Here is a 13,422-nt window from a genome sequence, read left to right on the forward strand (position 1 = left end):
GTGGCATATATTCAATCAAAGATTAAAGCCTCCATTCATATATGGTATCTTCAAATCTGTTTCAGTGAAATTTAATACACAAAATTACACTGCTGCTAATTCTAATACAATTGTTATCTGCCTACGTTTATAACCCCTGCCATGCCATTTTTGGACAAAATAATGAAATTTCACAGAAGATTAATTTTCCATATCTGTTTTTTTCTTTAATTACCCAATATGGCTGTGTGAAAGAAGGGTGAAAAAAATCTTTAAAAACTGGATTCTATTCTATTATTTACGTTGAATCGAATGCAGCCGTGATATTCCTTTTCCAGATTTTCCAGACTGAAGACTTTCTACTGATCATTGGTATTTCATTTCCCCAGGTGACACATAGGCAATGAGATGCTGCTGCCCATTCTGGACACGAATGTGTTGGAAAGCTGTTAGGATTAAATACCAACCTGCAATTTGTTGAGTTAAATAGTCCTATATTACTTTAAAGTCACCACCATGTAAATAAAAACAGCCAAAAGTGATTAAAAGTGGGAAATATGTAGCACTGTTAATCTACTCACTGTGTCTGAAAAGCACAAGTGGCTACTTTGTTTATGATCTGGGTGTGTATGTATGTGTGTGTGTTCATATTTATAAAATGAAACCAATACCAGGTAAGTCTATTGTCTGATAGAAATTGCATAAAAACAGGAAAAGCTTTTGTCCTTGGGGTTATTGGTAACCCTTCTTCTAGTCTACTTTCAGACTGTTTTTCTCAAACAGTTGTAGTGTTGAGAGGGAGGTGCACAGCAGACAACAGGATATTACCCTTGCTTCCTCTGCACCTGTAAAAGTAGACCACTATAAGTTTCTCATCTCAACCAATCTTCCTTTTTGACAGTTTCTAAACTTATTTCTACTGTCATAACACAATCATGTACAGAAGAGACCTCTGAACATAGCAGGTATTGCTAGAACATCTTTATTCAAATATGAGCTAAAATTTAAGTGGCTAGAACCATATGCATGTGCTCATATAAAAATGTGTTTTGTGCTTGTTTTGGTTTTAAACAAGGTTTTGCTGTTCAGATTTTGCTTCACATTCTTGTCCATAGGAGGAATTTCCAATGTGTGTTTTATTAGGCAGTTAATCTCATGCTTTCTAGTTATTGTGATAGAATTTTTGTAGTGGCTATAATTTTCTTTCTTTTTTCTTTATACACCACTACAAAATATCCTTCATCCAGTCAACACTTAACTGTAATCTATGATGTGTGACCGAATCTATTGGTAAAGTTCTATTCATGTAAGAAATCAGTGCATACAGATTTGGGAGATAATTAGTTTGTACTCCACAGTCTCAGCTATTCTTTCCTTGAAGAAACTATAGGTATTATTCTCAGACCATTTAGGATGCAAGTCTTTTGGTCACTTTTTTTAATAGCAGTTACCACCACCAAGTATTACTATCATCACCTTTTTATGTAGATACCTACTAGATATCAGACACTGCTTTAGATGCTAAACATATGTGGTCTCCTTAACTTTTCTGAAGAAGACATCAGCCCTGTTTCACATATGAGGGAATCATAGTTATGTGCATAGTGGCAATAGGAAAATTATTGATGTCAGACAGATTTGGACTCACTCTCTTCTGCTTTGGAGCTGTATTACGATTGTACCAGTCTTCGGATCTCTTCGAGTCTCAATAGTGTATAAGATAAACATGTTTGATTTCAGGTGATCATGATGAAAAAAGCAAAATGTAAAAAACTAAACTTAAGGAACAGAAAAAAAGCCAAAACGGGTAACCAAACTTTAAGGTCTTTGCTTCCTCTGGTTGCTAATATTGTTATTAATGTTACTCAACTAGAGGAACTTCAACTTCAGATTTTTTTTTCCTTGAATTGTAATGGAACAGCCATTCTCACTGATATGCTGAGGCTTTTAACCAATCAAAAATGAATTTTATGTGTGCGCTATGCACTATGCACATAACTGATTTGCTCAGATGTAAAATAGGGCTGTTTTCATATATGCATCTATATTTTAAGCTCCTAAAAATATAATTTTGCCCCCATTTTAAAGATTTCTGGACGTTATGATAGAATCTGAGATTAATCAAGGGTTTTGCTCATTTCACTTTAAATCATTGTCTTATTGAAGAAAACCTAAGAATTAACTAGTTGAGGTCAATTTCAAGTCATTGTGTCTCTGGTCATTATTCCTTTTCAAACAAAGTTCTTTTGGTTTTTTTTTTTTTTTTTTTTTTTTTTTCTTTTTCCCAATACCTTTAAATCAAGACATGTTACTGATACTAATTTAGAAATAATTTTTTAAAGGATGCTATGGAGTATACAAGGGAATTTTAAACCTCAGCTATGAAAAGACAATGTACATATCCAGTCTTTAATGGTTAATGGAAAACATTAGTCCAGATGTAAAATACTTCTTAGCGAGATTTTAAAGCCTTCAATTGGCCCAGTGTATGAGGAATCTTTGAAGCCTTCTCTTGGCAGAAATGTATACAGTAAAATATCACCTCTGCTTGCCCACAGAGGTAACTTTCTGTGGTTAGAGCATCCTAACCTAATTTGAACGGTCTCTTTGATATCCTGTGTCCACAAAGGAAGAGCTGTGTATTGATGTGTGACCAATAGCTCATACTACTGAAGAATCTTACCTTTTCATCTTCTGTTCTCAGATGATCATCATAATCCAGGGAGAACATTATTTCATGCTTAGGGGACCTTTTTCTTCTGAAAACTTCAAGGTGAAACTATCATTAAACCCAAGTGGCAGTCATTTGCCCAAAACTTAAGTGAGTATGTGAATTGTGACTATCTAAATGGTTAACGGCTGAGTCACTAACAGAATCTTTTTTTAAATTTATTTTATTTTATTTTTTGAGACAGAGTCTTGCTCTGTCGCCCAGGCTGGAGTGCAGTGGCTCTATCTCGGCTCACTGCAAGCTCCGCCTCCTGGATTCACGCCATTCTCCTGCCTCAGCCTCCCCAGTAGCTGGGACTACGGGCGCCCACCACCACACCAGGCTAATTTTTTGTATTTTTAGTAGAGACGGGGTTTCATGGTGTTAGCCAGGATGGTCTCGATCTCCTGACCTCGTGATCTGCCCGCCTTGACCTCCCTAAGTGCTGGGATTACAGGCGTGAGCCACCACGCCCAGCTGTAACTAACAGAATTCTAAACCTGAATTCTGAACCTACGCATTGTCATATAGACTGTAGGGACAGATTTTACATTAAGGAGGTTCAGTAAGAGAGATATTCTCTAATTGTGGTTAGGGTTTATTCATTTAAAAATACTCAGTACACATTTATTGAACGCCTACCATGTGAAATGTAGGCCCTGAGTCCAGTTATTCCCTTGCAACTGTTCTGGAAAAAAAAAGTATTTACAGAGGAGATGCTAAGTCCACAGTCATTTGCAAGTTCTCAACAGCTAAGACTTTAGAAGTGTGGTTTCACACTAAAAATTTCCAACTGGAATTAAAAGTTGGAAAAGACTTGGGAGTCAAAGACATAGCTAATTCCACACCCTATAGTCAGATACAGAACACTTAATTAGAAAAGACTTTACTGAAAACACAATTCTCTCTAGTGTAAACTGTCTTAAGGGGAATGTTCACAATTTTTTATAGCCGTTCAAACCCATAGTTGTCAGAAATTGCTGTCCTCCTGTTTCCTTGAATTTTAGAGATAATATTTTTCTTTCTCTTTCTGAACTGTTTATCTCCTGGTGTTTCTTCATTACATAATGCTTACTCTATTCCATTATCATTTTCATGGAACTGTGGTTTGGACATTGACACCTGAACAATTTATTTTGTTGTTTAAGACAGAATCTCACTGTCACCCAAGCTGGAGTGCTGTGGTGTGATCGAGGTCCACTGCAATCTCCACATCCCTGTGCTCAGGCGATCTTTCTACCTTAGCTTCCTGAGTAGCTGGGACTACAGGCGCATGCCACCATGCCCCGCCAAGTTTTGTATTTTTTGTAGAGGTGAGGTTTCACCATATTGCCCAGGATGGACAATTTCTAAAGAGTTGGCCAATCTTTTCCCTGCCCAGAAGACAACTTGATAATCATCTCAGACTCACTAGAATGTCTGCAATTTATATTACATATAAATTAAGAGTAAGTACATTTTTGAGGTAAAATACAAGGCTGAGAAAGCCACATTTAAATAACCCCAGGTGAACATCTCTCTTTAGTTGTCAGTTTTTATAATTATTCCCTTATTAAAATCTGAGGTAAATGAAGGCACAAAGGGTCTCTGCCACTTTGATCATTAATTATCTGCTTTCCTTTCCCATATAATGAAAGATAATCTTTCGCCTTTTGGTTTTCTTTCATTTGTATATTAAAGAATGCTTTGCCTGAATACCTTTGACACATTGCATTTCATATCCTGCTTAGCCTTTTGTGATCCAGAGAGCTTGGCTTTTCTTCCTTAGAAGGCCCATTTACTTAGAGAAAAATGATATGAAATAATCAGTAAAAATGGTCTTGGGTGATAAACATGTGCCTATGCTGTTCATGTTCATGCCCTTCAACTCAGTGCAAATTAATTTTCAATCCATTAATTAAATTACTAGCTCCTTAAGGGCGAGAGTACATCTGTCTCTCTCTTTCTTCCTCTCTCTCTCCCTTTCTCTGTCTCTTTTCCTTGGTGCCTAGCAGAGTGCAATATGCATAGTGAGCACATTGAGGAAAGGGTACTGGCATACTTTGGAGAAATAGTAATATAATAATAATAAAACCTTCCATTCTCTTTTCTAGTTTCCTAATCTAAACTCTGTATCTTTCTATCAATCATTCTTATGGTCCCCCTCAGCTCCTTTCTTTTCTATTGTATTCTTCCCCTTAGAAAATGAACAAACCAATGTCAATTTTCAGGTGGCAATCTCATGCATTTCCATGGCTTTATTTACTATGTATGCAGGTGACAGCCAGATCATTCCATCAATCACACAGGTAAATTCCCATGATTCCCCAAGATGCCATGATTTATTATCCTTGGACTACTCCCTTCGAGAGATTTATCAGAGAAAGGGTATTTCAGAGAAACCTAACAATCCTTGCATTGAGCTTCACTCAATCATTCAGACAGTCTAAGGAATCATATTTGTGAAGGCTTTTGATGCATAGAATAATGCAAAGAGAGGAATAAAACTCACACTGGACTTACACTAGTGAGAAGTCCATGATTATAGTGGTTAAAAATGCAGTGATTCAGATTCAGTCTAGGTTCAAATAACAGCTCACTGATTACTGACTGTGTGTGGGAGCCAGTTTCTGAATCTCATATGAAAAAAAAAAAAAGAAAGAATACCCATCTCATAGGTCTGCTGAGAAATTCAAATGAGATGATAGATATAAGGATGAAACCTAGATAGGTATCTGGAAAATGCTGCATCTTCCTAAAACTGTAACTGTAGTTATTCTTAAAGGTTGCAAAATGGTTACTTTCATTATGAGGAAATTTGGTATCACAGTTCCAGAGGTAGTTTTAGTTAAGCCACATTTTTATAAATATCCCTACAGAACATGGTAGGGAGCACATATTATCAGACATCGGTGGTTCCATTTTATCACCTCCAGCATTATCAAGGAGGTGGGGAATGTTCAAATTGCACTTTAACTTTTGCGGGATTAAGAAAAAAATATATAACCTGAATCATAGGCTATAGGTTAATTAGTTCAAAAGTCAACGGAGTACTTGATTTTAAGTTCAACTTGAAAATTTAAATTTATTTCTAAGTTCAGTGGACTAGTAATGTTAATAGCTAATATTAATTGAGTGATTACTTGTGCTAGGCACTCGATTCCCTAGCCCAGATATTTCTTCATTTAGAAGACATTTCTTAGAGTCCCTGGGACAATGATCTTTGGGTAGGCAATAATTATCATGCTTTCTCCTCAAACCAATTAAATTCAAATCAAGTTCTCCTTTGACTTTGGGTATGCCAACACCTGACAGCTACTTTGACATCCATGTCTCAGCAGGCCATTTATAACTCTCTAATTTTCCCACCTCTCTGATGGCTGTATTTTCATAAGTTCCTCACCAGTGTGTAAAGCCTTTAAAGTTTAGTGGATGTGTATAGTCAGATGAGAATTTTCAGGGACCAGCTGTGCTACTGTGATGGTCATTTGCACCACCACTAGGACATTTCTTCTTGTCCAATTTTTATCTGTGTAATGACAAAGCAGAGGAAATATTGGATAGTTAAAACTGTTAACACAGAATGATATACCTGAAAAGCTTATAAATAGAGTAACAGGCTGCACAGGACTAAAAGCAATAATTTCATCATGGGAAGGTTGCCTAAAGGTCTTATTTCACATTCTGATGATGCAGCAGATCTAGACACCAGCATTTTAGAGCACTACCTGAACTGCCAAACGTTAACCAGAAATCATTGTCCATGATACAGGTGGCAATCTATCATCGTAAATGTCACTATAGGGAAGACCTTAAAAGCCAAAAAAATGAAAAAAGACCAGACACAAAGCTCATCCAACTGAACTTTGCTTTCCAGAGGAATGGTAAATTCAGATTATAATTGGGTGACTTCTGCTTTTTACAAATTCTCAAAAACTTCTCTGGCCCTGGGTGGTGGTGTTATGGCCCTGCATGATTACATATCACATCCCATTACAACAGAGGCAGTCTTCGCATGACAAAAAGTTTTCCAGCTTTTAAATCATGGCCCATGTTTTTCAAAAGATAAACTCAACGTGATAAAATATCAAAGTAGCACCAATAATAGAGTTGGATTCATTCTTGGAATCAGTACTAACTAAATAAACTCTCTCTCTTGAGTTTATTTTTTATTTTATTTTTTTGCAAATAATCTTTCAAATAAAACAAAAACTAATCAAAAGATCACAACTAAATATATGAGCTTCCACTTTTGACCTAATATCCTTATTTCTATTCATGATATGATAAAAATCTCATAGTACTTTTTTTTTTTCAAAAATAAAACTTAAATATAATGCTTATCTGATCAAAAAGCTTCCAGGACTCTCGTCCAAGAAANNTTATATAAACTCTCTCTCTTGAGTTTATTTTTTATTTTATTTTTTGCAAATAATCTTTCAAATAAAACAAAACTAATCAAAAGATCACAACTAAATATATGAGCTTCCACTTTTGACCTAATATCCTTATTTCTATTCATGATATGATAAAATCTCATAGTACTTTTTTTTTTTCAAAATAAAACTTAAATATAATGCTTATCTGATCAAAAGCTTCCAGGACTCTCGTCCAAGAAATAAAGCCTAAATCATCAGCAGAATGTTTAATTTTCCTAAATGACCCCCAACTTAACTTTCCAAACTTTTTTTCTACCATTTCCACATACCTCCAAAATTCATACCTAAATCACAGCCACATGGATCTGCTGCTATTTCTCCGACGTGTCATATACTTTTACTTCTCTGTACCTTCTACTTAAAATGACTGACACTCTTCTGTATAAACAATTCTAAATTATCCTTAAACTTCAGCTCAGCTACAACTAATAGAACTTGTTGCTTTTACTCTATCTGTACACAGTGCCTATATCAGACCTGCTACATTGTGCTGACCTCTGACTGTATCACAAACAGCAATCAACTCTATTTTGTCTTTGTATCTCCAGCACTCAAAATATCATTTGGGAAGCAGTAAACAATAATTTATTTTTGCTTAACGAATCATTCCCAGGACTACTGTGTATATCTAGACATCTAGGGGTCACAATTCAGATAGACTGTGATTCAAATATAAACCTTGCAGTTGTGAAGTGCACATCAAGAACAACCTTACATAGCAGACTTTCACTCACTCATGCTAACATATTTATACTCTTGCACGATAAATTTTAATATTTTCTGCATGCCCTCCTCCGTCAGTTGTGGAATCCTGACAAGTCAGTATATGCTAGGTTTTGCTGCAATAACAGGTACCCAATTTTAGTACTTTGATATACAAAAGTTAACTTCTCACTCATACTACATGTCTGATACAGTTGGCAGAAAAACTCCGTAGTCCATCAGGGAACAGAACTGACAGAGGTTCCATCTTGACACATAATTCATAATCATTGAGGCATTAAAATCAGAATGCAGCAGATTATGTACTAGTTATTAGAGCTTCTATTTGGATGTGGCACACACATGCCTAGTCATATGTCACTAGCCAAATGTAATCAAGTAGCCATTAACTTCAAAGGTGCCAAAAGAAATCCAATTTTACCGTGTGCTATAAAGAAAAGAAAAACATTTGAAAATGTCTCTATTGAGAGGCACAGTCAGCTCCTTAATATGTCACAATTTGTCCTGTTCATACCCCATTTAACTATTTTAACTCTTTTTCACTTCATTCTTGGACTATTGCAATAGCTCACTTAGCCTTCCTGCCTTCTTTTTCTTTATCCCACTTTGCCTTCAGTCCTTCTCCCTATGACCAACAGGTTAGCCACCCTAAAGTGCAACTCTTTACTTCTTTCAAGAAGGTATTTTTAATTAATGCCTTTAGTGATTCCCCACCAACTATGAAATTAGGACCCAATTTCTTCCTTCATTAAATCTTTTCTTTCATTCATTCCACAAACAGCACTGAGTACTTAAAAGGGATGAAAACTATATGAAACACTGAAAACACAAAGAAAATAGTTCCTGGACATAATAGATCTCATTGTTCAATAGGGGAGTTGGCCACAAAAAGAAAATGAGGGCAAGTCAGTGTGATGAGCTTGATGCTAAAGTGGCATAGTTCAGTGGTAACATCAAGGAGAAAATGACTTTGATGGGAGATCAGTGAAGGCATCTCTGAGAAGGAGATGTTTAAGGTAGGTCTGGGATTTTGAACACATGTTTTCCAAGCAATATACTTGAAGATAGAAGAATGGAGGATGGATGAGGAACATGGAGGCATAAAACTTAGGTATATTGCAAGAAATACAAACGGTTCTATAAGCTAGAATTGAGGTTGGTGTGGTGGTGGGATAGGAAGAGTTCTGAGGGGGTAGAAAGTATGACTGAAAAGAGAGATTGAGGCCAATTAAGAAACAGAGAAGGCTTAAGTGTTAATATTAAGGAGTTTGGCTTTTTGTCCTTTGGGAAATGTGTAATTATTGAATAATGAGCCTGAGAAGGAGAAGACTTGGTATGGAAACATTGGGCACATTCAAGGATGTGAAGTGCTGTCATTTATGAAGACAAATCTAGTTTCAGTAGCTCCAGATTGCAAAATGTGAAAATTATCAAAAGTACCAGATTTCAAGTCAGCTGGAGAAAGAACTACTTGAGGTGCATTTCAGCTTTGTATGAAATTTCTAGTAAAATGTTGGATACTTTGCATTTTATAAATGTTTTTTTAAATGAGTAAAATAGTTATAAGCATTAGACTGATTTGGCAAAAAAAAAAATGTATAAAGAGGTGGAAGCTTTGATAAAATTGTTATGAAAACTAGAATTTGAAATTGAAGACCCATATCATGGAAAAGCAGGATGCAAATATCACTATTAGTGCCTATAAATTATGTTGGAGCTCACTAAGCTCTGATAAATTAATAGAATTTTCCCAGGTAGCTACCTGGAACTACCTACTGGTAGCCATTTTACAAGTGTAGGTTGCTTTACAGTTTAGATCTCATTTCATACACATCATCTCACTCAATCCTCATAACAATCTTAAGTGCTTAGAATTGACAAGTCAGGAACTCATCCAAGAAATGTTAATTGCCTCGCCAAAGACAGCAAAAGCTAAAGTGGAAGAGGTGTGACTTGAACCCATATTTTCTTGTGCTGTTTCTGATATTTATACCCATTACCCAAAAGCTACAGGAAAACCTTGATTTCAGTACCAGGAACTTACATTTGAATTACAATTTACAGCCGAAACTAGCTCAGTGCTTTTCAGGATGATCATAATGCAGATACTAACTAATGATTTGCTAACAATGGAGGTAGACATAATCTGATGGGATTGATCAAATGTGGCTCCGGTTGCCCCAGAAGTAATTTCCAAAGACTACACAGAGAACCTAATTATGTAAATCACTCAAGAGATCCCCAACTGACCTTCTTGACAAGAACTAACCAGCAGTGATCAGTGGGAAGAAAAATAAAATTGAAACCTGGATCATTTCCTCAGACAAATCTAGAGTTGATTACAACACCACTTGAATTTGAATGCTGCAGCTCTGATTGCGGGCTATAACATGTTGATTCAAACTCTCTAAATGGGCTGATGCATAGATTTACCAGGAAGTAAACTAAAAAGAGACCTGTTTCTATATGACCGAGTTTTATATTTATTAAAATTTGGAATGTTTTTTAAAGTGTTGATAAACAAACTTCAACTGGCAAGGAAAAAAAAAGTCACCCTGTATTTTCTAATCAAGGAGGATTAAAAGGCTGTGAAACTATATCCAATGCATAAATGTTGTAATTACAATAAATATTTGTCCTTTCTGTTTTCTCTACAAACTCAAAAATCCTAGAGTCTGCGTTTGGCACATTCAGGAGATTACAGCCATCTGCTGGGAGACAAAGCTGTCAATTATAAAACAATCTGGCTTTCTATTCCATTCCATTTCCAGGTTAAATGTGGCCCAATTGAGGTAGCATCTTTTTGTTATTATTATTAAAATTGGAAGGTTCTTGGTACTGTCCCACCTTTGACCCTATTTTCAGGATCCCAAGAGAGATTTATATGTCTCTGAACTTGGAGTTTGCATCACAAGGTCAACCATGTCTTATACAAGCCGTTTAATAAGGTAAACCACTCTTAGGCAGGGCTCTGAGCTCATTAGCCAACTTGAACACAATATGAGGGTTTCATTCAATTAAAGTGTGCTTTGGCCTAAGGAGGAAAATCATAGCAAATAGAAACTAATAAATGGAGATGGGGTATCTTCTGTTAGCTGGGGTGATGAGCATTTTAAACAGAGGCTTTAAGGTTTGAAAACAACAATACAAAAATGTTCCAAGAAACATGGAAATTAATAGCCAATTTAATAACATAAGATTCAGCAACATTGAGGAGGGACAGTTCAAAACCACAGCAGAAGTATTTTAATAGAAGAGGCAGTTGGCCCTAAAACTGTGGACACTAAAGACCTAATGGAAGTGAATTACCCTTTGTTTTGGCCAGATTCCAGGCCAGAAAATTCACCCTGTTTCCTTTAATTCTTCCTGCAGTTTTACTGGAAACAGTTACCTTGTGTTTTGTCCTACAATAGTTAAATTGCTTTTCAATAGACTTTTCAGAAAATCTTGTGTTCCTCAGCAGGAGTGGAAACAACAATTGGCTTTTAAGCAGACACCTAAAAGTAGAGAAGAAAATTTTTTCTCACTCAGATCTGTGCTTGGGTCAAGCCTGAGGACACCTCTAAGAAGTCATCGAAAGCTAATAATTAAGGCTCTTTATATAATACTAATCATGTTATTATCTGGAAGAGTTCTTCAGCAAGACCATTAGTGACCAGAGGGAAGTGAAAATGATCCTTTGAATTTTCCCAAGTGCACCTGATTCCTCACCTCAATTCAATTCACACCCATATCTTGCATTTCAAAATAGTGACCTAATCTTGGTCCATAATTTTACCCACTGACTCTTGCAATCAAGGGGGATAAAAGACTATTTTACAGGTGAAGATCCCACTGGAACCTAATTGAAAAATTGCTAATACTTCTCAGTTAAATATTAATATACTTATGTAAAAGGATTCAGTTTAAAGGAAGCTGGGTGATAATTAAGGGCATCTGGCTCTAGCTCATGGATGCAGCTTTGGCCTCTGGGTTCAGTAAGAAGGTTAAGTTGGATTTCAAAGTCATCTTCAACTTTTCAGCTGACTATATTCTCCCATATGGTGATCACTTACCATCACAGGATCCCCAATGCTGTTATTTCATTTGCTCTTCTTCTCTCTGGCCTCTCTTACCCAGCCATCAATATTTATGTGTCCCAGGTCTCCTTCTGTCAACTGGGTTAAATGTTAACCTCATGGTGAGGATCAGCTGACTAATCTTACTGTCCAGTGCATCAGGTCTTACCTTCAGTGTCATAATATACTGCTAGGTCATAAGCAACTGTAAGGTTTGTCACAATTAACTTGACACCTTTACAGAGATTCCTCTTGTAAAGGACTTTCAACTTCAGAGCTTTCATAGATATAAATGAAGCTTCACTGCAAAAGTATATTAACATTTCTGTCTCCAACAAGTGGGATCAGTGATCCTGCAGATAAGTGTTAAAATGGATTAGGATTTGCCATGCCAACATTTGCCACTTTGTCACAAGGATTATTCTGAACTGAAGGCAACTGAGAATCAACAGATGTAGAAGAATTCTCTGTCCTCCCCTTATCTACCTAAAAACAGGGCATACATTTCCCTTTGTGAAGGTACCCCCATCTTACCAGAAAGTGAAGACCAACTCTTATAATTGGAGATGGAGCATTTATGCAGAGATGAGTTTCTATAAACAAACTGAACTAAAATAACCCTTATCTTTCATTAGTTCAACGAAATGTTTCCTAGTTACTTCCCCATGATTTATTGTCCTTTGAAGCCCAACTCTCCTTTCCTTTGTTAAAGTGGTATATAACCCCCGAGTTAAACTGCTTCTTTGAGTTTCACTTATTTTCTGTGACTCTAGTATACACATAAATGTTAATAAAAAAGGTATGTCTTTGCCTTTTCTCCTGTTAGTATATCTTTTATTAGTTTAATTCACAGGTCCCCAGTTACTGAGCATAAGAAGGCAGAAGAAAATCTTTCCTTCTTGACAATGTCCAGAAATTAAATTTCAACATTGTTTGTCTAAGGTTAATATAGGAGAAGGAGAGAAGTATGAGACTGTAAAGCCAACATACAGCAAAGTTACTGTTGCTGAAAATTCTTCTGAGAGCTATGAATTACAGTTCAGATTCAAGACTATTTGCACATCATAGAGGTGAATGTCAAGGAAGAGAATGATGATAACCAACAAAGTTTGTAAAGGGCATGAATTTCCTTTACAGTGGCACCCACTGCTTAATAACCTGCAATATCTATTGTCTTTTTCTTATTCGTAACTATTAATTCCTTATCAGGTCTTGTTTTATTCAGGACCCCAGTATTTAACTGTTTAGGCCAGTTAAAATAATTTTCTCCCTCAGACTTCCTTGCAACTAAGAAATTATGTGGCTTTGTTGTCAGTAAGGAGGGCAGGTTTTCAGGCAGGGAATGAGAATGCTATTGTTTTCCTGTCAAAAAGGAATAAATTCAGCCAGCAAGAACATCTTGCTGCCTATTCTTCTCTTTTTCTTTTTTCTGCTAGAATAAAGACAAAATGTCTGGAGTCTAGCAGCCATCTTATAATCATGAAGTTAAAAGGTACAAGCTGAGGATGGTGGACCAGCAGGTAGAAGGAATCTA

The 13,422-nt window shown here is 36.2% G+C and overlaps 1 long non-coding RNA gene across 4 annotated transcripts; it reads right to left on the reverse strand.

Moving 5' to 3' along the window:
• Window positions 1-233: 233 nt before the first annotated feature.
• On the reverse strand, window positions 234-12,034 carry LOC108530788 (uncharacterized). Of its 4 annotated transcripts, XR_001885961.1 has the most exons (6): window positions 11,886-12,034; window positions 11,222-11,327; window positions 6,072-6,197; window positions 4,388-4,469; window positions 2,663-2,745; window positions 234-824 (listed from the first exon to the last, which is right to left on the reverse strand). It is a non-coding gene; the product is annotated as an uncharacterized LOC108530788 (long non-coding RNA). The 4 variants fall into 4 exon arrangements; XR_001885960.1 differs by lacking the exon at window positions 4,388-4,469; XR_001885962.1 differs by lacking the exon at window positions 4,388-4,469 and having other exon boundaries at window positions 2,663-2,758.
• Between the last annotated feature and the right edge of the window lie 1,388 nt (window positions 12,035-13,422).

This window comes from Rhinopithecus bieti, unplaced genomic scaffold (assembly GCF_001698545.2).
Source record: "Rhinopithecus bieti isolate Rb0 unplaced genomic scaffold, ASM169854v2 scaffold_6782, whole genome shotgun sequence".
NCBI lineage: Eukaryota > Metazoa > Chordata > Mammalia > Primates > Cercopithecidae > Rhinopithecus > Rhinopithecus bieti.